Below are 23,109 nucleotides of genomic sequence, written 5' to 3'. Positions count from 1 at the left end.
AATACTTCCAAACACATTTTACGAAGCCAACATAACCCTCATACCAAAACCAGGCAAGGATGGCACAAAAAAAGAAAACTACAGACCAATATCTCTAATGAATACAGATGCTAAAATACTAAACAAAATACTAGCAAATCAAATACAACAACATATTAAAAAAATAATACATCATGATCAAGTGGGATTCATCCCAGAATCTCAAGGATGGTTCAACATACGTAAAACGGTTAACGTAATATACCATATCAACAAAACAAAGAACAAAAACCACATGATCTTATCAATAGACGCAGAAAAGGCTTTCGATAAAATACAACACAATTTTATGTTTAAGACTCTCAACAAAATGGGTATAGAAGGAAAATATCTCAACATGATAAAGGCCATATATGATAAACCATCAGCTAACATCATATTAAATGGCAGTAAACTGAAGGCTTTCCCCCTTAAATCAGGAACAAGACAGGGTTGTCCACTCTCTCCACTCTTATTTAATGTGGTACTAGAGGTTCTAGCCACAGCAATCAGACAAGACAAAGAAATAAAAGGCATCCATATTGGAAAAGAAGAAGTAAAGGTATCACTTTTTGCAGATGATATGATCCTATACATCGAAAACCCCAAAGAATCCACAAAAAGACTACTAGAAACAATAAGCCAATACAGTAAGGTCGCAGGATACAAAATTAACTTACAGAAGTCAATAGCCTTTCTATATGCCAACAATGAAACATTTGAGAACGAACTCAAAAGAATAATCCCCTTCACGATTGCAACAACAACAACAAAAATACCTAGGAATAAACATAACAAAGAATGTAAAAGACTTATATAATGAAAACTATAAACCATTCTTAAGGGAAATCGAAAAAGATATAATGAGATGGAAGAATATTCCTTGTTCTTGGTTAGGAAGAATAAATATAATCAAGATGGCCATATTACCCAAAGCAATATACAAATTTAATGCAATTCCCATCAAAATTCCAATGACATTTTTCAAAGAAATGGAGCAAAAAATCATCAGATTTATATGGAACTATAAAAAACCCCGAATAGCCAAAGCAATCCTAAAGAAAAAGAATGAAGCTGGGGGCATTACAATACCTGACTTCAAACTATATTATAGGGCCACGACAATCAAAACAGCATGGTATTGGCAGAAAAATAGACACTCAGACCAATGGAACAGAATAGAAAACCCAGAAATAAAACCACATATATATAGTCAAATAATTTTTGATAAAGGGGCCAACAACACACAATGGAGAAAAGAAAGCCTCTTCAATAAATGGTGCTGGAACTGGAAAGCCACATGCAAAAGAATGAAACTGGACTACAGTTTGTCCCCTGTACTAAAAGTAACTCATATTGGATCAAAGATCTAAACATAAGACCTGAAACAATTAAGTACATAGAAGAAGACATAGGTACTAAACTCATGGACCTGGGTTTTAAAGAGCATTTTATGAATTTGACTCCAAAGGCAAGAGAAGTGAAGGCAAAAGTTAATGAATGGGACTACATCAGACTAAGAAGTTTTTGCTCAGCAAGAGAAACTGATAACAAAATAAACAGACAGCCAACTAAATGGGAAATGATATTTTCAAACAACAGCTCAGATAAGGGCCTAATATCCAAAATATACAAAGAACTCATAAAACTCAACAACAAACAAACAAACAATCCAATAAAAAAATGGGAAGAGGACATGAACAGACACTTCTCCCAGGAAGAAATACAAATGGCCAACAGATATATGAAAAGATGCTCATCTTCTTTAGTTATTAGAGAAATGCAAATCAAAACTGCAATGAGATACCACCTCACACCTGTTAGATTAGCTATTATTAACAAGACAGGTAATAGCAAATGTTGGAGAGGCTGTGGAGAAAGAGGAACCCTCATACACTGTTGGTGGGAATGTAAAGTAGTACAACCATTATGGAAGAAAGTATGGTGGTTCCTCAAAAAACTGAAAATAGAACTACCTTATGACCCAGCAATCCCTCTACTGGGTATATACCCCAAAAACTTAGAAACATTGATACGTAAAGACACATGCAGCCCCATGTTCATTGCAGCATTGTTCACAGTGGCCAGGACATGGAAACAACCAAAAAGCCCTTTAATAGATGACTGGATAAAGAAAATGTGGCATATATACACTATGGAATACTACTCAGCCATAAGAAATGATGACATTGGATCATTTACAGCAAAATGGTGGGATCTTGATAACATTATACGAAGTGAAATAAGTAAATCAGAAAAAACCAGTAACTGCATTATTCCATACATAGGTGGGACATAAAAGTGAGACTAAGAGACATTGATAAGAGTTTGGTGGTTACGGGGGAGGGGGGAGAGGGAGAGGGAAAGGGGGAGGGGGAGGGGCACAAAGAAAACTAGATAGAAGGTGACAGAGGACAATCTGACTTTGGGTGATGGGTATGCAACATAATTGAATGACAAGATAACCTGGACATGTTATCTTTCAATATATGCATACTGATTTATTGATGTCGCCCCATTAAAAAAATAAAATTATAAAAAAACCCAAAAAACAAAAAACAAAAAACAAACAAACATATACTAAATATTTATGACTCTGGCCTTATATCATTTCTCTTTGAATATTTTGTAGCATCTGTTTTTACACAAATCGATTTAACCTGAAATCCTATAGTATACAGTGGTTCCTTGAGATATGAATTTAAGTCGTTCTGTAACCAAGCTCAGTAAGTCAGTCAACTCGTATATCAAACTGCTGATACTGGACCCATGCACCAGTGTGCCAACTAGCAGCAGCTTCGCAAATCATGACTTGTATCTCGGAATTTCGCTCAAATCTTGAACAAAAATACGAATTGAGTCGCAGCTCTTATCTTAAAAAATTCGTATGTTGGTCTGTTTGTATCTCAAAGTACCACTGTATTACTTATTACATCATGAACACATTTCTATGCCACTGATATTCTTTCTTTTAAAATTCATTGTGTTAACATAGATTCAAGTGTCCCACTCAATATAACACCTTCAACCCCCAACAACATGCCCCCATTTGACCCCCTTTCCCTCCCTCCCCTGACTCCATATCCCTCTTCCCTCTGGGATTTACTGTCCTGTTATCTGAATCTATGTTTTATGTATATATAATTTCACTAATCCCTTCACCTTGACAAATCTTGTCTCCCTCCCCTCTGACAGCTGTCCCTCTGGTCTCTCTGACCCCTCCTCTGCCTTTATTCTGTTTCTCAGTTCACCATGTTCATTATATTCCACATATAAGTGACATTATATGATATTTGTCTTTCTCTGCCTGATTTATTTCACTTAGCATAATAATCTCCAGGTCCAATCATGCCATCACAAAAGGTAAGATTTCGGTTTTTTTCACGGTTGTGTAGTATTCCATTGTGTATATGTACCATTGCTTTTTTATCCACTTGTCCACTGATGGACACTTGGGCTATTTCCAGATCTTGGCTATTGTAAATAGATGCAATAAACATGGGGGTGCATATCTTCTTTTTGAATTAGTGTTTTGGGATTCTTAGGATTTTTCCTAAAAGTGGGATAGCTGGGTCAAAAGCAGTTCTATTTTTAATTTTTAAGAAAACGCCGTACTGTTTTCCACAGTGGCTGTACTAGTCTGCATTCCCACCAGCAGTGCAGGAGGGTTCCCTTTTCTCCACACCGTTGCCAGTACTTGTGTGCTGATTTGTTAAGGACAGTCATTCTGACTGGTGTGAGGTGGTATCTCATTGTGGTTTCAATTTGCATTTCTCTGATGATTAGTGATGTTGAACATTTCTTCATGTGCTTATTGGCCATCTGTATGTCCTCCTTGGAGAAGTGTCTATTCAGTTCCTTTGGCCATTTTTTAATTGGATTTTTTACCTTCCTGGTGTTGATTTTTATAAGTTCTTTATAAATTTTGGTTATTAACCCCTTATCAGACGTATTGGTGGATATGTTCTCCCATTGTGTGGGTTGTCATTTTATTTTGTTAATGGTGTCTTTTGCTGTGTAAAAGCTTTTTAGTTTGATATAGTCCCATTTGTTTATGCTGTCCTTTATTTCACTTGCCCATGAAGATATACTGGCAAAAATTTGCTACCAGAGATATCAGAGAGTTTACTGCCTATGTTTTCTTCCAAGATTTTTATGGTTTGTGACTTACATTTAAGTCTTTTATCCATTTTGAATTTGTTTTTGTGAATGATGTAAGTTGGTGGTCGAGGTTCATTATTTGCATGTACCTGTCCAATTTTCCCAACACTATTTATTAAAGAGGCTGCCTTTATTTCACTGTATGCTCTTGCCTTTTTTGTCAAATATCAATTGTCCATCAAGGTGCGGGTTTATTTCTGGGTTCTCTGTTCTGTTCCATTGATCTGTATACCTATTCTTATGCCAGTACCAAGCTGTTTTGATTACAATGGCCTTGTAGTATAACTTGATATCAAGAAGTGTGATACCTTCCTCTTTGTTCTTCATTTTCAAAATTGCTGAGGTTCCTTGGGTTCTTTTTTGGTTCCATATAAATTTTTGAAATACAGGGTATCTGTTTCAGATCTGTGAAGTATGCCACTGGTGTTTTAATAGGAAGTGCATTGAATCTATAGATTGCTTTGGGTAGTATAGACATTTTAATGATGTTAATTTCTTCTATCCATAAACATGGTATATTCTTCTACTTGTTTGTATCTTCCTTTATTTATTTTTTTCAATGTCTTATAATTTTCGGAGTAAATGTCTTTTACTTCCTTAGTTAGATTTATTCCTAAGTACTTTATTTATTTATTTTTGCAATAGCAAAGAGAATTTTACCTTAATTTCTCTTTCTGACAGTTTATTGTTGATGTACAAAAATGCCACTGAATTCTGAATATTAATTTTATATCCTGCCATCTTGCTGAATTTATTTATCAGATCTAGTAGTTTTTTTTTTTTACTGAGACTTTAGGATCTTCTACGTACAGTATCATGTCATCAGCAAATGATGAGTTTTACTTCTTTTCCAATTTGGATGCCTTTTATTTTTTCTTCTTGTCTGATTGCTGTGATTAGGACTTCCAGAACTATGTTGAATAAAAGTTGTGTAAAGGGGCACCCATGCCTTGTTCCTGATCTTAAGAGAATTGCTTTTGATTTTTACCCATTGAGTATGATGTTGGCCATGGGTTTGTCATAGATGGCCTTTATCATGTTGAGGTATGTTCCCTGTTTTCCCACTTTGCTCAGAGTTTTGATCCTAAATGGGTGCTGTATTTTATCAAATGCTTTTTCCTCAGTTATAGATATAATCATGTGACTTTAATCCTTTATTTTGTTTATGTGATGACTCATATTTATTTATTTGCCTCCCTAGAATAAATTCTACTTGATTATGATGAATAATCTTTTTAATGTATTGCGGGATTGCTGGATCTAGTTTGCTAATATTTTGTTGAGAATTTTAGTATCTATGTTCATCAGGAATAGTTTTCTTACTTTGTAGTGTCTTTACCTGGTCTTGGAATGAGGATAATGCTTGCCTCATAAAATGAGCTTAGAATTTGAATTTTTTGAAATAGCTTGAGAAAGATAGGTGTTTGTTCTTCTTTGAATGTTTGTTAAAATTCTTCTGTGAGGCCATCTGGTCCAGGACTTGTTTTGCTGAGAGTTTTTTGATAACTGTTTCAATTTTATTTGTTGTAATAGGTTTGTTTGGGTTTTCTGATTCTTCCTCCTTTGGGCGTGCTGCTTGTGTAGCAAGCTGAGCTTAGCATTGGTGCTGTCTGCCACACACTACTGGTTGTGTTGATTCTGTGTCTTCTTGGGTTGGCATCTGCCATTGTTTGTAGCCTGCATTCAGCTACCTGCCTGGAAATACTGCTTTATTCACTGTTTGTGTGTGTTTTCTGTGTCTGGGTAGTGTGGGAGGGGTTGACCTAAGTATAAGGATCAGCTTCTTCCTGCTTAGAGATGACAGCAGGTCTGTAAAAGCCCCAAGCTCCGTAAGATTTGCCTCCACCTTTCAGCTACTCCTTCTCCTTTTGCAGCTGTTCTTTATTCCCAAAGAGTCTTTCTTAGTAAGACCGTAGTGTGGGCTTAGAATGGCCTCACACCACCAACCCCTCTATAAGTTGCAAGCTTGTTGAGTTCGGGAAGCTGAGGTTGGGAATACTATGTTAGTGGTAGTGGGACCCCCTACTTCAAGAGTCTGTTGTTCAGGAGCTCAGTATGGGGAATGTGGCCCCTACTCCAGAGCCTAATCTCTCAGACACTGCTGGATACTCCAATTCTATTTCTCCCCAGTGAGTTGAACAGTAGGTTCAGATTGGGTGGGGCTGACAGTTCCTTCTGCAGGAGTTCTTTCAGCTGGGGAGCCTCTGACCTCAGGGAGGAAGACTGAGAGAGTCCTCCCCTGGGGCTGACTCTGCCCCCCCCAAAAGTGACTGAGCCTCTCAATTGGACCCAACAATAAGCTCAAGGAGACCTATGCTTTGAATGCCTGTGTTCCAAGCCTCTTTCCCTTCCTCCTGTGGAACCTAGCCCAGTGGGGCAGGATATTCAGAACCCAGGCCAGTCAGCTGTGAATCTCCACCCTGTCCAATATGCACATGAGCTTCTGCATGGGAGCTGACTACAGAAAGCTGAACTTGCCTCAGCTGGGTCCAGTGGCCAACAAGCTCTCCCTTCAGGGATGCTACCAGCAAGGGTCGTTGGGTCCTGTTCCAATGCTTTCTGCTGCTGGCTTTAAATATGTCAGCCCTGGCCCTCCCTAAAGGAAACCTGGTGCAGACCAGTGGAGTACATTGCCTGTGACTGACCCTCAGCAACCTTCTTGGAGCTACAAGCAATCCAGAGTTTGTGGCTATCTTGCTGGACTCAGGTGTACATGGAAATACCAAGTTGCATACCTAGACTGTTTTTTTATCTACATTGGACCTGGGAGAGTGTCAGCAAAAGGTCAAGGTTCCCTGAGACCCACCTCCCGCTGCTTCTGACTGCTAGCTGCTTGTTAGGCTCTGTCAGTGAAAAAGCTCTAGTAGAGTTTAGAGCAGTGGTAGTCAACAAGGTCCCTACCACCCACTAGTGGGCGTTCCAGCTTTCATGGTGGGCGGTAGTGGAGCAACCAAAGTATAAATAAAAAGATAGATTTAACTATAGTAAGTTGTTTTACAAAGATTCATTCTGCCAAACTTAGTGAAAATCGGACATAAAGTACTTGGTAAGTATTATTATTATATGCTTTAACTTGCTGTAACTCTGCTTTATAAATTTTATAAAGTTACGTCCCTATTTTATAAATCATTATTACTGTGGAACCAGTGGGCGGTTAGAAAATTTTACTACTAACAGAGATACAAAAGTGAGCGGTAGGTATAAAAAGGTTGACTACCCCTGGTCTAGAGCCTGGAGCAACTCAGAGATTAGGAAGGGTGGTAGGTGTGGCTCCCATCCCTCAGCCCCAGGTGTCAGTCTGTCCTGACTTCTTTCACAGACCTCAGTAGGGTGTGGCCATCAGAAATCTGATGAGTGTAGCTTCTGACACCCAGAGATGTGATCTACCCACCATCTGGACAGTTTTTATTGAGTGTCCCGTGAGGCAGAAGCACCAGTCATAGTCTCGGTAGTATGCAGGGGAAAGCTCTGACCTCAATGCCAGAAAACTGAGCCACTGATGTGCCCCCTGCTTCCTGGTTATCTTCTCAGAACAGCCCAGTCTACATGGTGTGGGGCAAGAGAGATTCCCGAGGGTGGGGCAGTTGCGTTCCCCCAGGCTGATGCTGCATGGAGAAGGCTGCTCCACCCAAGAAAGATGGAACTGCAGTACTGGAGTATGACTAAGCACAGTGGTTCCAGTGGCTGTCCCCCACAGTGTCTCTCCCTGGGCCACCCACTTCACACTCTCCTCACACAGCTCTAGGCCTCTCAGCCCTCCTTCTGCAGGAGCCACAGGTAAGTGGCTGTGAATGAGATTTTCTACGTGGGCCATTTAAGACAAAGCCTGCATCTCTGAGAGCTCCTGTCTTTTTCTTGCAGACAGAAATCTCAGCTCTTTTCACTGCCAAATGCTATGTGGGTGCCTTGTCTAGGCTCTGGAGCTCTAAGCTGGGGCTTCAAGCCTGGGGCTGAGGATCCTCCCCTCTCAAGATGACCCTCACCGCAGTGAAATTCTCTCTGGAGCCTCAACCGCCACTCGCTCCTGTGAGCAGGGCAGCCCTTTCGGCATCTCTGATCTTCCTACCAGTCTCAGTGTGGCTTCTTCTGTGATCCTTGGTTATAGACCCTTAGTCATGTAGTCTGAAGTTGGTTTTTCAAGGTGATGGTTTTAAATTATGTTGTAATCCAATTTGGTCCTAGGAGGGGGCAGTTGGAAGATCTGCCTACTCTGTTGCCATCTTGGAATTCTCTAAGTAGTCTTTTTCACACAATTTATAACTATTTAGTATTTCATTATATCTATGTATCACACTTTATTTAGGCCATTTCCTTTTGTTGGGCATGGGACCTTTTCAATTTTTTTATATTATGAATATTGCCATCCTGAACTTCTTTAGAGTTAAATCTTTGCACATTTTTTTAAGTGGGGGAGGACCAGCAAACAGACTGGATGGAAGACAGATGAGAAGCATCAACTTATAGTTGTGGCACCTTAGTTATTCGTTGATTGCTTTCTCATATGTGCCTTAACCAAGGGGCTACAGCAGAGTGAGTGACCCCTTTCTCAAGCCAAGAATCTTGGGCTCAAGCCAGATGCCTTGGGTTTTCAAGCAGTGGTAGGATTCAAATAATTTAACAACTGTTTTTCTTCCCTAATGACTGTTTTAAGTATAAAAAAACCGATATACCAAAGAATAGTTTATTATTTCATGCATTTCATACTTAAACAAGAACAATAAAAAAGGTACACAAAACTAGATTATAAGAAACAGTTTTAAAATATTAATGAAAAAATATTAAATAATACCTGACAGTGAAACAATAAAACTGTTATTTAAGATATTTCCATATTGCTTCTTGATTGGTGTCATCACTTGCAATTTTTTCACCTTTGAACAGAATGAACATTACTATGGGCACTTAGAATTTGCTGTTGTGCAGATGAATGTTAAAAAAGAGTAAGGAATGTAAATTTGTGATTTCCACATTGGGCGACTACCCAGGCGCCCACCTTAGAGAGAACCCTGACTACAAGTGCCATTTTAACAACCGATTCACCGAACTCAACCAAAAATTAGGTATTGGTTCATTGAACTGGTGCGAACCAGCTAAATTCCACCACTGGTTTCAAACCAGCGACCTTTGGGCTCAAGCCAGCCTCCCAGTGCAACAGCTTGTGAGCTGTCACTCAAGCAGCAACCTTGGGGTTTTGACACTCTATCCACACTGCACCACCACTGGTCAGGCAAATCTTTGCACATATTAGTAATTATTCCCTTTGCATAAATCCAGGCATGGAAATGGGTAGGTTAAACGATAAGGAAAGTTTTAATATGGATTGCCAAATTGCCCTCCAGAAATGGTGTATCTATTTACACTGTCAAGAAGGCGTATGAGAGATATTTAAGCTAAATCATTATATTTTTTGAAGGATAAAAGAAAACTCCCAGAGACTAAATTTTGACTCTGAGCTTTGGAATTATGTGGGCTCAGTTTAAATCTAAGCTATTCCACTTCCTCAGGCAATTACTTACCCTCACTAAATCTCAGTTCTCTATTGTATTGGGATATACCTAACTAAAGTTTTGATAGGCTTAAACAAAACAAAGCATAAAAATGCTGAGCACAATGACTGGTAGATTGTGAACTCCAAAGAAATAGTAAATGGTATTGCTCAGAATGTCCTTCCCCCCTTAGGGTTTCACTACGAAAGTAACCAAGAATAGCACACGGAATGAGGCACCAAAGGAAAGGAATTTGAATCACAGGAGACACCGAAGGAAAGCATCAGAACCACCAGGAAGCTGGTTCATAAATGTGGGTCAGAAAAAAAGCTTTCTGAACAAGAAAACTGATTGAATCTAGAACCATGTACTGGTGGTGGTGTCAGTTTAGCAGTACAGCTACATGAGGGTGTAACCCAAACACAACCAGCACTTTTGCACTAATAGGGAAGAAATGAAAGCACCATGGAAAATATCTCCTTTTGGCTATGAGGTTCGGCTGCTCTGCAGACCCCTTACAAGGAGATATAATGCCAAGTTTTTTTTTTTTTTTTTCCTGAAGCTGGAAACAGGGAGAGACAGACAGACTCCCGCATGCGCCTGACCGGGATCCACCCGGCACGCCCACCAGGGGCGAGGCTCTGCCCACCAGGGGGGGATGCTCTACCCCTCCGGGGCATCGCTCTGCCGTGACCAGAGCCACTCTAGCGCCTGGGGCAGAGGCCAAGGAGCCATCCCCAGCGCCCGGGCCATCTTTGCTCCAATGGAACCTTGGCTGCGGGAGGGGAAGAGAGAGACAGAGAGGAGGGGGGGCGGAGAAGCAAATGGGCGCTTCTCCTATGTGCCCTGGCCGGGAATCGAACCCGGGTCCCCCGCACGCCAGGCCGATGCTCTACCGCTGAGCCAACTGGCCAGGGCCTAATGCCAAGTTTTGAGAAAATTACAAAATGATGATTACAAGCCCAGAGATGTATAAGCTGTCACAATGGGCTGATAACGCTACCTAAGCAATAACAGAAATAATGGCCTCAAGAAGAAGGAGGAAGGAGAAATGGAAGGAGGGGGAGGGGAAAGAGTAAGATAGGAGAGGGAAGAAAATGACCAGTTTATAGACCAAATGAATGGGTCCCACCATATTGGCCCCAGTAGATCTTATTAAGGGAAAGCAGCTCCTACAGATGTACAAGCTGGGAATGGAAGGCGAGAACTCTTGGCAGACCCTTGAAAGCAAGCATATGAGTGAAACTGGGAAGTAAAAAATGGAAATGCAATTTGAGTAAGTATGGAAGGAGGAGAGGGGTGTCTGGAAACCAAGGAAAAGCAAATGCCACCTGACCAAGCAGTGGTGCAGTGGATAGAGCATTGGACTAGGATGCAGAAGACCCAGGTTCAAAACCCCAACATTGCTGGCTTGAGCCCAGGCTCATCTGGCTTGTGTGCAGGCTCACCAGCTTGAGTGTGAGGTTGCTGACTTGAGCGTGGGATCATAGATATGACCCCATGGTCTCTGGCTTGAGCCCAAAGGTTGCTGGCTTGAAGCCCAAAGGTTGCTGGCTTGAGCAAGGGGTCACTCGCTCTGCTGTAGCCCCCCAGTCAAGGCACATATGAGAAAGCAATCAATGAACAACTAAGGAGACTAAGGAGCTACAACGAAGAATTGTTGCTTCTCATCTCTCTCCCTTCCTCTCTGTCTGTCCCTCTCTCTGCCCCTCTCTCTTTCTCTGTCACAAAACAAAACAAAACAAAAAACAACAGAAAAGAACAAGTGCCAAGTGCAGAACCTCATGGAAAATTCCTTCCCATGCTGCTGTGGAGCAACAAGGTAAACACTAGCAAACCATCCACAGCCGCAATGCAGGGAAGGGGAGTTAAGAAAGGTCAGACTTGGCTATTTTTTGCCTTCTTGTTGATATGGCTTGATTTCACCAAAATAAGGATGGACAAGTAGTGGGGATAGCAGTACAGGAAAGGAGAAAAGTAGGAAGGGGGAGAAGAGAGTCAACCAGTCCCCACTATGGCTGTTCTAAAGGGAACCCAGAGATGCCAGACATGGGCTCTTCCTTCAAGGAGGTCCAAATCCGGTTAGGAAGACAAATCCCGTGGGATGTAAATGCAAACACATAGAGGTTGGGCAAGAGTACGTCTGCAGTTGGGAGTACACGAAACACAGTTTATTCCTGTATTATTATTTATTAATTATTGTATTCTTTTCCAGGCCAACAACTGTAAATCCTCTTTTGCCCCACCCTGTCTGATGGACGGCCAGGTGAGAACAGAAGCCGCCCTGCAGTGTGGCCGGGCGTCGCTGGCAGAGCTTCCTGGCCACAGGTTTAAATGGGACCCGAATAGGTGGTGAGTGGAGAAGGGGGCCCCAGACTGAGGACTTGGCAGGAGCCACACAGCTGAGGCAGAATCGGGAAAGCATGTAGCCTGGAGGCCTGGTGACAGTACCACCATGTGAAAGGGGCGGGACAGTAAAATGGAGTGAACTTGGGCTTTGGGGCCAAGAGGACTTGTTTTTCCCACTTACTGGGAGTCTTAAGACCTCAGTGTCCTCACCTCTAAAATGAGGATAATAATACAAGGTTGTTGACAAAAAGAAAAAAAATATGAATAAAGTACTAACATAGTTACTGGCACACAAGTGCTTAGAAAGTGGTAATTTTATTAGGTGACTATTCCTAGAAATAAAAGCACAGCTCAGAAACGAGAAGATAAGAGAATAATATAAAAAGCCAGTTGAAGATTTCCAAAAATGAATATGTTCACAAAAAAGGTACATTGTAAAGGATGATAAAAACTAAAGAGGGGTTAGGTTAGATCAGCGTACCTAACATGTGGTCCATGATCAGCATCACCTGGGAATTTGTGAGAACTACAGACATTTGGTCCCACCCCAGCCCTACTTAGTGTGACTTTCTGGGGTGGAGCTCAGCAGTCTTTAGTTAATAATACTTCCCACCATAAAGACTGAAAATCCTGGACTGGAGGATTTGGGGATGTTCCTTGGCCAAGAGATTAGCTCAAAGTAAACACAACTGACTCCAATTAGCATTGACCTCAATCTTTTCACATGTTCGTGCAGGTTATTAATTCATAAAAAGAACCTTAGAGATTCTCTAGGGAAAGTAAAACTATGGAAAGGCATTAAGATTGACAATAGCCCCAGAATATAGTCACAGAAAGTGGGATAAAGCTATGTCAGTTCAATCATATTTTGCTACCAATAAAGTTATAAAAACCTTCAGGTTTGTAGAGCTTTGAGGATTTTGGAATTGTGTACCTATATTGATCCATTTAACTCACATAAATTATGTGGTAGGTACTCTTGTCATCCCTGCTGTATAGATGAGGAAAGTGAGGTGTGGAGAGGTTTTCAAGGTTGTATGGCTAATATGTGGCAAAGTGAGGATTCGAACCCAGGTGGTGAGCCTCCATGCTTTTAGCTGCTAGTTTATGCTGCTTCAGCTCGACCATAATTTATTTAAACACTCCTTCTTATTGGACACATAGGTTGTTTCTAGACTTTCACTTTCACAAATAAACACTGAGAAGAACTTCTTTAGGCATAAATTCTTCCTTTTTTAGGCCTGTTACACTCTTCAGAACTTTAGTTATCATGGCCATACAGTAGTACCAAACATTTTTTTCTTTTTTTTTTTTTAACAGAGACAGAGAGAGGGATAGACAGGGACAGACAGACAGGAACAGAGAGATGAGAAGCATCAATCATTAGTTTTTCATTGCGCGTTGCAACACCTTAGTTGTTCATTGATTGCTTTCTCATATGTGCCTTGACCGCGGGCCGGACTGAGTAACCCCTTGCTGGAGCCAGTGACCTTGGGTTCAAGCTGGTGGGATTTTTGCTCAAACCAGATGAGCCGGCGCTCAAGCTGGCGACCTTGGGGTCTCGAACCTAGGTCCTCTGCATCCCAGTCCGACGCTCTATCCATTGCGCCACCGCCTGGTCAGGCCAAACATTTTTTCCTTTATAGTTTCTTAGATAACTTCTTTCTTTGGGTGGGGGAGCATAAGTCTTAAACCGTATTTCTGATGGTTGCTTTATGATAGAGTCCCAAAAATTGAATTCCTTAGTCAAAGGCTCTAAACAACTTTAAGGTGATTATTTTTCATATAATTTGTGATGAGGGGAACCATTTTATCTCACGCACCAGCATCATCTGTGAAGTCTTAATATTCTTGATAAGCAAACTGATATATCATTTTAAAATCTTTACTTTTTTTATTCAAGTAAAGTTAAAATATTTTATATGTTCACCAACTATGTGCTTCTCCTCATTTGATTTTGCCCACTTTTTTTAAACCAAGGTCTTAATATTTATCCTCTTAAATTCTATGAGCTCTTTAGATATTGAAACTTTTAACCTTTGGCATATTTGTTGCAAATTCTTAAAGTTTATTTTCTTTATAAGTTCATTGTGATTTTTATACATAAATATTTCAAAAATATTTATGAAACAAAATCTGTCAATATTTTCCTTCAGGATTCTCTGCTACTTTCACACATAGAAAGAACTTCCTCATTCCCATAAAATATCCTCTGCTTTTCTCCCCACTCCCCAAAAATAAAACTTTTTAGACTTCAACTTTTAACTTGAAGTTACAATATGGGTGTATTTCCAGTAAGAAGGTATTCTATCTAGTAAGGGTGTATTTATTTCTTCAGAAGGCTAAATAAGCTATGTGTGTTCAGTTTTGCTGGTGAATAACCTTTGAGTTGCACAAAGCCTGCATCAGATCAAGAGGCAGCCAGGTAGCGGGAAGATCCTAGATCCAGGAATCAGTGGAGTCCAGAGAGTGACAGGTCTCTCATTTATAGTCCTGCTTTCTTTGTCAAGTCACTCCAACTTTCAGTGCCCTGGTTCCTCATTTGTAAAATGAAGATGATGGAACCTATCCTTGCTATCTCCCTCGTTTATCTCCTGAGATGTTCTGAGCATCAAGTGAGTTAATGATAGGAAAGTGCTTTGTCAATCAAGTGCTATATCAGCCCACATGTCGAGATTTTTTTTTATTATTCACTCAGCTTCTCCATTGTACCAGGCACCATGCTGGATTCTGAGGTTTCATTGCTGAATAAGACATAGTATTTCTGTGCTTGATGAGCTTGAACAATGTATATTAGCTTATTTAAGTCTTGGTAGGTAATATTAGTAACCTCAGTTTATTGATAAGAAAACGGGGGCACAGAGAAGTTAAATAACTTGCCCAAAGACACACAACTAGTAAGCTGTACAGCTGGGATACAGGACCAGGCTCTCTAATTCCAGAGCCCGGACTTTTAACAGCACTGCTTCTCAAAAGATAAGGGTGAAAATTGGCTAATTGTATAGAGCAAACCTTTACTTGGGATATTTTCAATTTTGAGAGTGCAGAAATAGAAGGCCACTTGTCCTCCTCACTACCTTTCTTCCCCTGAACTCTCAGTTGACAAACACTTTGTACAAAAGGGCTCCCACATGCAAGGATGTGGGGCATAGTGATGAGCAGACCTGGATCCTGACCTGAGGGAGCTCAGGATCTGGTGGACTGGCGGGGTCTGAAGCTATAGTAAAGAACTCTGGCCTGACGGGTCCCTGCTCACTGGCTCTCTTTAATCAGCAGGCACCTACCTCCTCTCCCTAAACACACTCTTCTGCAAGGGCTACCAAACAGGAGATCTGGGATACCACAGCTGGCATCTCTGAGTTCCCAGTGCCAACTCAATCCCTAGTATGCAGCTGGAACTCAACTGATGCTTGTTGAACTAAAGTGAAGGCTTTTGTCAAATTACGGAATATTTAGAGTAACTATTATGGATGAATCATTCAACCATCAACTTCTACTAACAAAACTTTTTTCCTACGGACAAAGAGCTCACGATTATTGGGTGAACCATTACAATCTCTTTGAGCCTGCTTATTTCTTTTGACATGAAAAACAACCAACAAGATGCCTGTTAGAATACCAACAAAAATCACAGGAGAAAGATGTCAAATCACTCCATATTTCTATTGTTCGTAATTTTGCTGGTGTTTATGTTAAAAACACGTTGAAAGAAGAATTGCTAAAATTAGCTTCCTTTCCATGGATATTATATTACTTTTGCCCCCATCCGTCACTCAGAAGCATTTCCTGAGGGTGGAAAAACACAGGTTTTTGCCCCGGTTCCCAGGGGGGAAAAATCAATTATAGATGGGAAACACATAAAAGCCAATTAATTCAGGTTACTCACCCCAAGAAATCTTCATTCTCCCTACTTTTTCAGTGTAAGGAAAGACTTCAGAGACAGCTGAGTCAAAAGACAAAGGCCAGTTAAATATTCACCCTATGCCAGGCATTGTGTAAACCACTTTCTACATACAGCTCATTTAACCCTCACAACCGCCCCTTGGAGGAAATATTACCTCAGTTTTACAGGTATCAAAAGAATATCCACCAGTAAAAACTGAGGCTCAGAGGTTTTAAATATGTTGCCCAAGGTCACAAACATGGAATGCCCACTTTTATCCAAACTCTAACAGACCATGGGACAGGCAGACCTTATTTTTTCCTCACTTCACATTTTGCCATCTCACTCATTGGCCCGGCCTAATTATAATGTCTTTTCATTTCTGTGACTTTGGTGAATGATACAGTTATTCAAGCTGTACTAAAATCAATCAGTATTTCCCAGGATCCACATTTGGGAGAAATAGGTATAAACCTCCCGGCAACTTTTCAGCAAACACTATCACACATGTCTGGATTATTTTCCATTTTATGAATGGATGATATGGTTATCAAGACGACTCTGCACTATAAAATAGGGACCACCTAAAAACCCTCTAATTCTTTCTGGCTTTAATAAAGGCATCTCAGCCTGTGCTTACTGGATTGTGGAAGGACATGATGAAAAAGGAGAAAAACTTTAATCAGGTTAGTTTCAGGCAAGAGTTCCACCCAAACTACCAGGCAAGAATTAGGGTTATACGTGCCACTTAGTGACATGGTGAATGGATGAAGTCTAATGTTAATTTACTTTGAACTAAAAGCCTCCCAGAGATGAGAGAGAGAGAAGAGAGAGAGAGAGAGAGAGAGAGAGAGAGAGAAATTATACATATTTGTTATGAATCAACTAAGTCTTCCTGGTCCTATTTTACTCTATGACATAGAAGTTGTCAAGGGATATTCTCAATTAGAAAACAGAGTTTTGGTACTAATTACTAAGTCTTCTGCACATAAGCACTTTACAGATACCTGATCCTCAGTCCTTTTGGTTCCTGGCTTCCTTTTGTCTACCCTGTGATCATTTGAATGACAGAATAAAGGATGCCAGATCAGAATTCCACTCCCCACACCTAATGAGTAACTGCATTCTGTGGAGTCTACCTCGCAGATGTCTCAAGCATTCATCTTCTTTTCTCCATGGCCACTACCATGGCCACCATTTTTCATGCCATCTTCACCATCACCTGAATGGTTATAATCTCTTCAAGCGGTTTCTCTGCTCCAAATATATTTCCCTTTAACGTGGAATCCACATGCAGCCAGAACAACTGTGCTCTAAATAAAATACTCACTAAGTCACTCCTCTACTTGAAACCTTGCAGTGATTCCTAGGATTAATTATGAAAATAATAACCAACAATACCTGAGTGTATAATCTGTGCCAGCTACTACATGACTTATCTCAATTCTTGCAGCAAGCCAATGAAGGAGGTAACACCTTCATGACCATTATATATATATTGAATATAAGTTACTTAAGATTCCACGGCTAGAAAGTGGACAAGCCATGACTCAAACCTGGGAACATATGGCTTTTGAGTGCACAGTTTAACCACCATGCTATCTATATGATGGCATGCAAGTTCTCTGTGACCTGGTGTGCCCACTACTCCAGCCTGATCTCTTAATGAACCCCTCTTTGTTCCTTATGCTTCAGTTATTTGACTCACTTGAAGATCCCGGACCTTATGCCTTTGCTTTTTTTTTTTCTTTTTTTCACATTAATTCCTCTTCTATAATTGTATAACGCCCTTTCCTCTTTGTCTTGTGGAAAGTCTCATCTTTCAAGACTGAACTCAAGTGTTAATTCTTCCATGAAGCTTTTCTCAACCCCTCCTTCCCTTGGTAGAGATGACCACTCCCCTCTCTGTGCATCACTGTACCCTAATTATAGCAACCACAATCCTTTCCTATCCTTGCATAGATAAGTATGACTCACACCTCTTAGACTTCTATGAATTCCTTAAATGTCGAGAATGTGTCTTACTAATCCATTTTACCCATAGCATCTTACATAGTGCTGGGCATTGGAAGATTTACTGTAAATAGTGTTGAATGAGTGAAAATATTTATTTGCACATAAAATATGTTGCTTCTCAAAGCATCCCATTGTAAACTTTATATTAATTTTACTTAGACCATCAATGCAATTAGTTTTTTTTCCCCCTTAGGACTGTATATGAAACTCTGAAAAGGTACATGCAGCTTTAGGGATGGAGAGAAGATATTGTATTCTACCTGCTACACTTGTTTTTACCTGGGGAGGTACTCAGGCATAACAAAATGTCTCTGAACAACCCAAGTCTGGGATGGCAGTTACATATGTATTTACTTTAGGAATGAGAATATGGATCATTCACATTTGAACCACAATGCACATATTGTTTTGAGCACAATAAAATTAAGTGATAAGAATAAAATTAATTTAAATTTTTAATTTAAAAGCAAGAATAACAGCAATGGAAAACCATGACCAACTCAAGATAGGATAAATGATGCTGTGATAACAAAGCATTCTTTCCCCAAGTTCCAGAAATGCCAACTCTACGTGTGTACACATGCTATATGGCAAACATCACATGGAAGACAGACTTCTGGATTCAGAGCAGCCAAATGCAATTCCTAACTATACATTGTTGTCCGTATATATCCCCAACATTCCCACCTACCCTTGAATATCAATCAGCTCAAGAGAAACCTCCTTGAGAAAGCCTTCCTTGGTCTTGCAGTGCAATCTGTGTACACCCTTAAAGAACTTTCTTTCCTTTAGAGAGTTTATGTTAATTCATAATTGCATTTTCAATAGTTATTTTTATGGTTTCCTCCCCAAAGCATCTGTAAGCTTCAGGAGATCAAGGACTTGCCTTGTTCCATTTACTTTTTTTTTTCTTCTTCTTCTTTTCCAAGTGAAAGGAGGGGAGATAGAGAAACAGACTCCCGCTTGCACCAGGACTGGGATCCACCGCGAAACCCTGGTCTGGGGCCGATGCTCTGCCCATCTGGGTCGTGCTCCCAACCGAGCTATTTTTAGTACCTGAAAAGGAGGCTCCACTGAGCCATCCTCAGCATCCCCCCCCCCCAATGTGCTTGAACCAATCGAGCCATGGCTGTGCGAGGGGAAGAGAGAGAGGGAGAGTGGAGGGGGAAGAATGAAGAGGCAGATGGTCATTTCTTCTGTGTGCCCTGACCAGGAATCAAACCTGGGACCTCCACACTCGGCCCATGCTCTACCACTGAGCAAACCGGCCAGGGCCACAATTACCTTTTTTTTTTTTCCCCACCAGTAACTGGCACATAGCCAGGCACTCTATAAATATTTTGAATTCCTTCATCTTTTACTCATTTCCCTATTCCTTTGATTATATTCAATTCCATACCAAACCCAAGCAGATACTCAATCCATTCCTTTTTATTATTTCCCTACCCTACCACAAGTCTCTGTTCTTATTTTCTATTCTTCTCCTCTCCTAACTCCCCAATCCAAAAGGCTTCTTGGAAATGGCAGCTTCTAATCAATCTGTATATTTTGACTTATTTGGGATCCAAGTCAAGGTCATGCAACATAAAAAAATAAAACGTAGTGTCCGGAATAGCCATTAGGTTATTTTAGACACTTTACACAACTCCTAAAAAAACCTTTTAATTCAGTAAAAATAATTTTAAAAACTTTTGTCTTATAGCTAAAAATGGTTTTTTTTGCTGACTTTTTTCTACTTCTCAAAATGTTTTGGCCTTGCATAGACAAAGCCTTGGAAAAGAGTTAATTGCGCTGGTGGTTGGCAAGAAGTAAGCCACCTATGTGGTCTCTTACAAAATTATCTGGAGGTTGTTTCTGAATGAAAGGCCCAGAGCCCCAGTATTTTTCTCCATTCAGGGGTCTTGGCCTCGTCCTCCTGCCTCTACAACTTCCCCCCTCACTTCCTTTCACAGACATGAAACCTCCACCCTCTGAGTTCTTACAGAGGAAAAATCCCATGCAGGTCTGTTGGTCCTGTGGGGAGAGGAGAGGGCAAAGGAAAGACTTAACTGGTGGAGTTCTGCTTTCAGGAATCGGAGCTAGCGAGGTGTTAGTTTCTGAAAACCGAGAGAGCTTTTAGGAAATATCCTTCATTGAACCCCCTTACTATCAGCCTCTACTTATCTTGCTCTTGGAAAGTCTAGTTTAAGGGAAAGAACAGGTTGTAAAGAACTCTTCACGGACTCTTCCCCAATGCTGCTGTCTTCGACTCACTGGGAGAGCTGAAGCAAATAAATGAAATGTCCTCTCAGGGGTGGGCTCCTACCCCAAGGGCCAAGCAAGTGAAAGACTTTGAAGACAGCAGGGGCAGTGCCCACAGGGAGCACTGGAAACTAAGGGAGGCTGGCAGTGGGAGTGACAACATCATTTTCTTCTGGTACTTTCACTAGGCAGGAGATGGGACGCAAAATCAGAAGGAGGGGACAGAATAAGAAGAATAGGGAAGAATATGGTGAAAAACAAGGGAGGTATAAATAAAACAAGGGAGGTATAAATAAAACAAGGGAGGTATAAACACAAATGCTAGTGCAGGCATTACTCTAGAAGATAAACTTTTGTATTGTTTGATTTTTAAAATCATGTGCATGTGTTATCTCTTGAAACTATAGTGTTAAAAACAGTAAGACTCTAGCAATTTGGCACTTTTTTTTTTTTTAACTCCCCAAGGAATAGACCGGCTGGTGATCAGGACCAGGAGCTGAAACCTTAATTTGGTGCCACCGAGGCAAGGTCTCTAAGGTAAATGGAGGCTTGGGCCCAGCATCCTCCAGGAGGGCTTGTGACCCAGCAGGATGGGTGCTGAAGCCGCGGCTTTCGATTCCATCTACACTAGAAAACCGCCTGTTCCCTTGTTAACACTCACATACGAAAGGGGTGTTCTTTGTGACAGAGCTACACACAGGCAGAACAAACAAGGCCCAGGGACAAGGCATTACGCACGGCGGACTCCAGTTCATCCGCGAGGGCGACCCACAGCCCCTTCTGGGGGTAACTGAGCCGTCCAGTCCTGCGCCCAGGGCGCTTTCGCTCTTGTAACTGGACTTGCCCTATGGCGGGCACCCAGACTCCCAGGACTGAGCGGCTCGGGCCTGCGCCCTTGGTTTGGCCCCAAGCCCACAGCCCCCAGACCCGCCACTGCCCCTCCCTCATTGGGGCGCTTTCTGCCCGCCCTCCTCGCGGTCCTTGGTCCTACCTGGCGCCCCGGCCCGGGCTCAACAAGCAGGGGTAGCTCCTGCCCGTCGGCTGTGGATTTCCACCAGGATGGGCTCGCAGCTGAGCTAGGACGGCGCACGGGTCCCGCTCCCGATTCCAAGGTCACGTACCGAAGAGGCGCCCGCCCTCGGGTCTGGCCACGGCAGCCCCCGCAGACCCTCTGGCAGCGGCCGCGGCCCTGGGCGCGGAGCTCCGCCCCTCTCCCGCTCCCCGCCCGCCTGCCCCTCCGGGGTCCGCGCCTGCCGAACCCTGCTCCCTCCGGGGCCCGCTCCGGGGAGGCTCTCTAACCCTGTACCTCGGGCAGCCCCGGTTCCCTCACCGTCTTCCCAAACCCGCTCGAGCTGGGCAGACTGCCTCCCCTGGAGCCCGGCGCCGAGGGCGCGTCTCCCTTCCCGAGGGCCACGCGTCGAGTCTGGTCCTCGGTGACTCGCGGCCCCGCGCTGGGGTCCTCTGCCTGCCGCTCCGAGTTCCCGGCCCCCGGACCCTGCACCCGCGGTGGAAGAAACTCCCTTCCTTCCTCCTCCTTAGAGATGGAATGAGGCTTACGACGTTGGGGGCTTACGGCTCCGCCAACGTTCTCTGTGCCAAGAGTGGGAATTTTTTTTTTTTTTCTGATGGAAGGCCAGAGAGTCACAGTAAAATAAATATAAACCCCGTGCCAAAGCTCTTACTCATTCTGCAAGACTCAGGTCGAGAGCTGTCTACGCCGCGAGACCTTCTCGGTACTCGCAAACAGCTCCCTGCTTCCACTCTTCTGCTTGGAGGGCGCGCGGGATTCCCTGGCTAGAAGCTGGCGCCCGGAGCGCGCGTGGTTTCCTCTACCAGACCGACCTTGACCTCCGTCAAGACCCGCACCCATCCTACCTTGCCCATTCCGGTCCCCGGCCCCTGGCATGGCGCCCGCCACCTATCAGGCGCTCAAATATTTTACGAATGAGTGGAAAATTAATTTCTTTTGTAGAAAACCAGAATTTTCTTTTTACCCTCAAATATCACACACTTCTTTGGGTTAGCAATTTGATAGTCTCTATAAAGAACCACATCCCCTTTGATGTTGTAATTCCATTCTTGGGGAAATTTCCAGAACAAAATAATACTTGTACAGATGTCTGTAACAGGATCATTTATTACAGAAAATAATAATTTTAAAAACCACAAAAAGCAAACAAAGCCAAGCTGTCAACAATATAATATTCGTTAAATCAATTAAGGTAGGGTAATTCAGGGTTATTATACAACCGTTAGAATGATAAACATCAAGGCAAGAGTGTCTCAAAATGTTTTTAGGACAAGGAAAGAGCATTTATTTATAAAGGAAAAAAAGAGAAAAATATGAAGCAATGAGATAAAGTGGATAAAGTGTTAACAAAATAATATTAAACCAACAAAGTAAAGAAATTGCAGTTAGTATGCTTAACTTCAAATAAAATGCAGATTTCTTTGTAAAATAGGGATCACACCTATCTTGCATTATTAAATGAAATGTTAGAGGAAAGTGCTTGAAACATAGTGGATACTCAGCAAAAAGTTTCCATTTTCTTATTTCAAAGGAATGCAGACTCCTATCTGGAGTCTCAAACACATCCTCATCATAGCCCAGTTCTGTCCATTTGACTCCCTTCTCCTCAAATGCAGAGTAGGAGAAGGCATTGAACAAAATATTCAAGCACCACGTTAAAGGGAAGGGGCGAATCTAGTTAATAAGAATGAACACCAAGTACTCCCTCCAGACCCAAACACCCAGCAACACAAGTTCACAATGGGGATTTGGTTCAATAGCAGTGCATGTCAAAATAACTTACAGATTTTAGTTGGCTACAAGCACAGCCTGGTCAGTGCCTCAAGGCCGAATTAACTGAGCCCCAAAGCTGAATGTTGTTGAAGTTTTAGACTGAATTTATACTCTTCAATATTCAGCATAATATTCAAATGTCTTTAAGAAAA

General features: G+C 41.8%; 1 protein-coding gene across 2 annotated transcripts in view; it reads right to left on the bottom strand.

Annotated features, from left to right (window-relative positions):
- CASR (calcium sensing receptor) overlaps positions 1 to 21,923 on the bottom strand; it is a 102,514-nt gene extending 80,591 nt beyond the window's left edge. The window contains exon 1 of one of the 2 annotated variants that reach the window (XM_066347247.1): positions 21,837 to 21,923. The gene's annotated coding sequence lies outside the window, so the exon portion shown is untranslated. Of the gene's footprint in view, positions 1 to 21,145; positions 21,355 to 21,836 lie in introns of those variants that run through there. The other variant, XM_066347246.1, reaches the window with a different exon arrangement.
- Positions 21,924 to 23,109: the final 1,186 nt, after the last annotated feature.

This window comes from Saccopteryx leptura, chromosome 8 (genome assembly GCF_036850995.1).
Source record: "Saccopteryx leptura isolate mSacLep1 chromosome 8, mSacLep1_pri_phased_curated, whole genome shotgun sequence".
Classification (NCBI taxonomy): Eukaryota; Metazoa; Chordata; class Mammalia; order Chiroptera; family Emballonuridae; genus Saccopteryx; species Saccopteryx leptura.
This window is presented reverse-complemented; position numbering and strand designations above follow the sequence as displayed.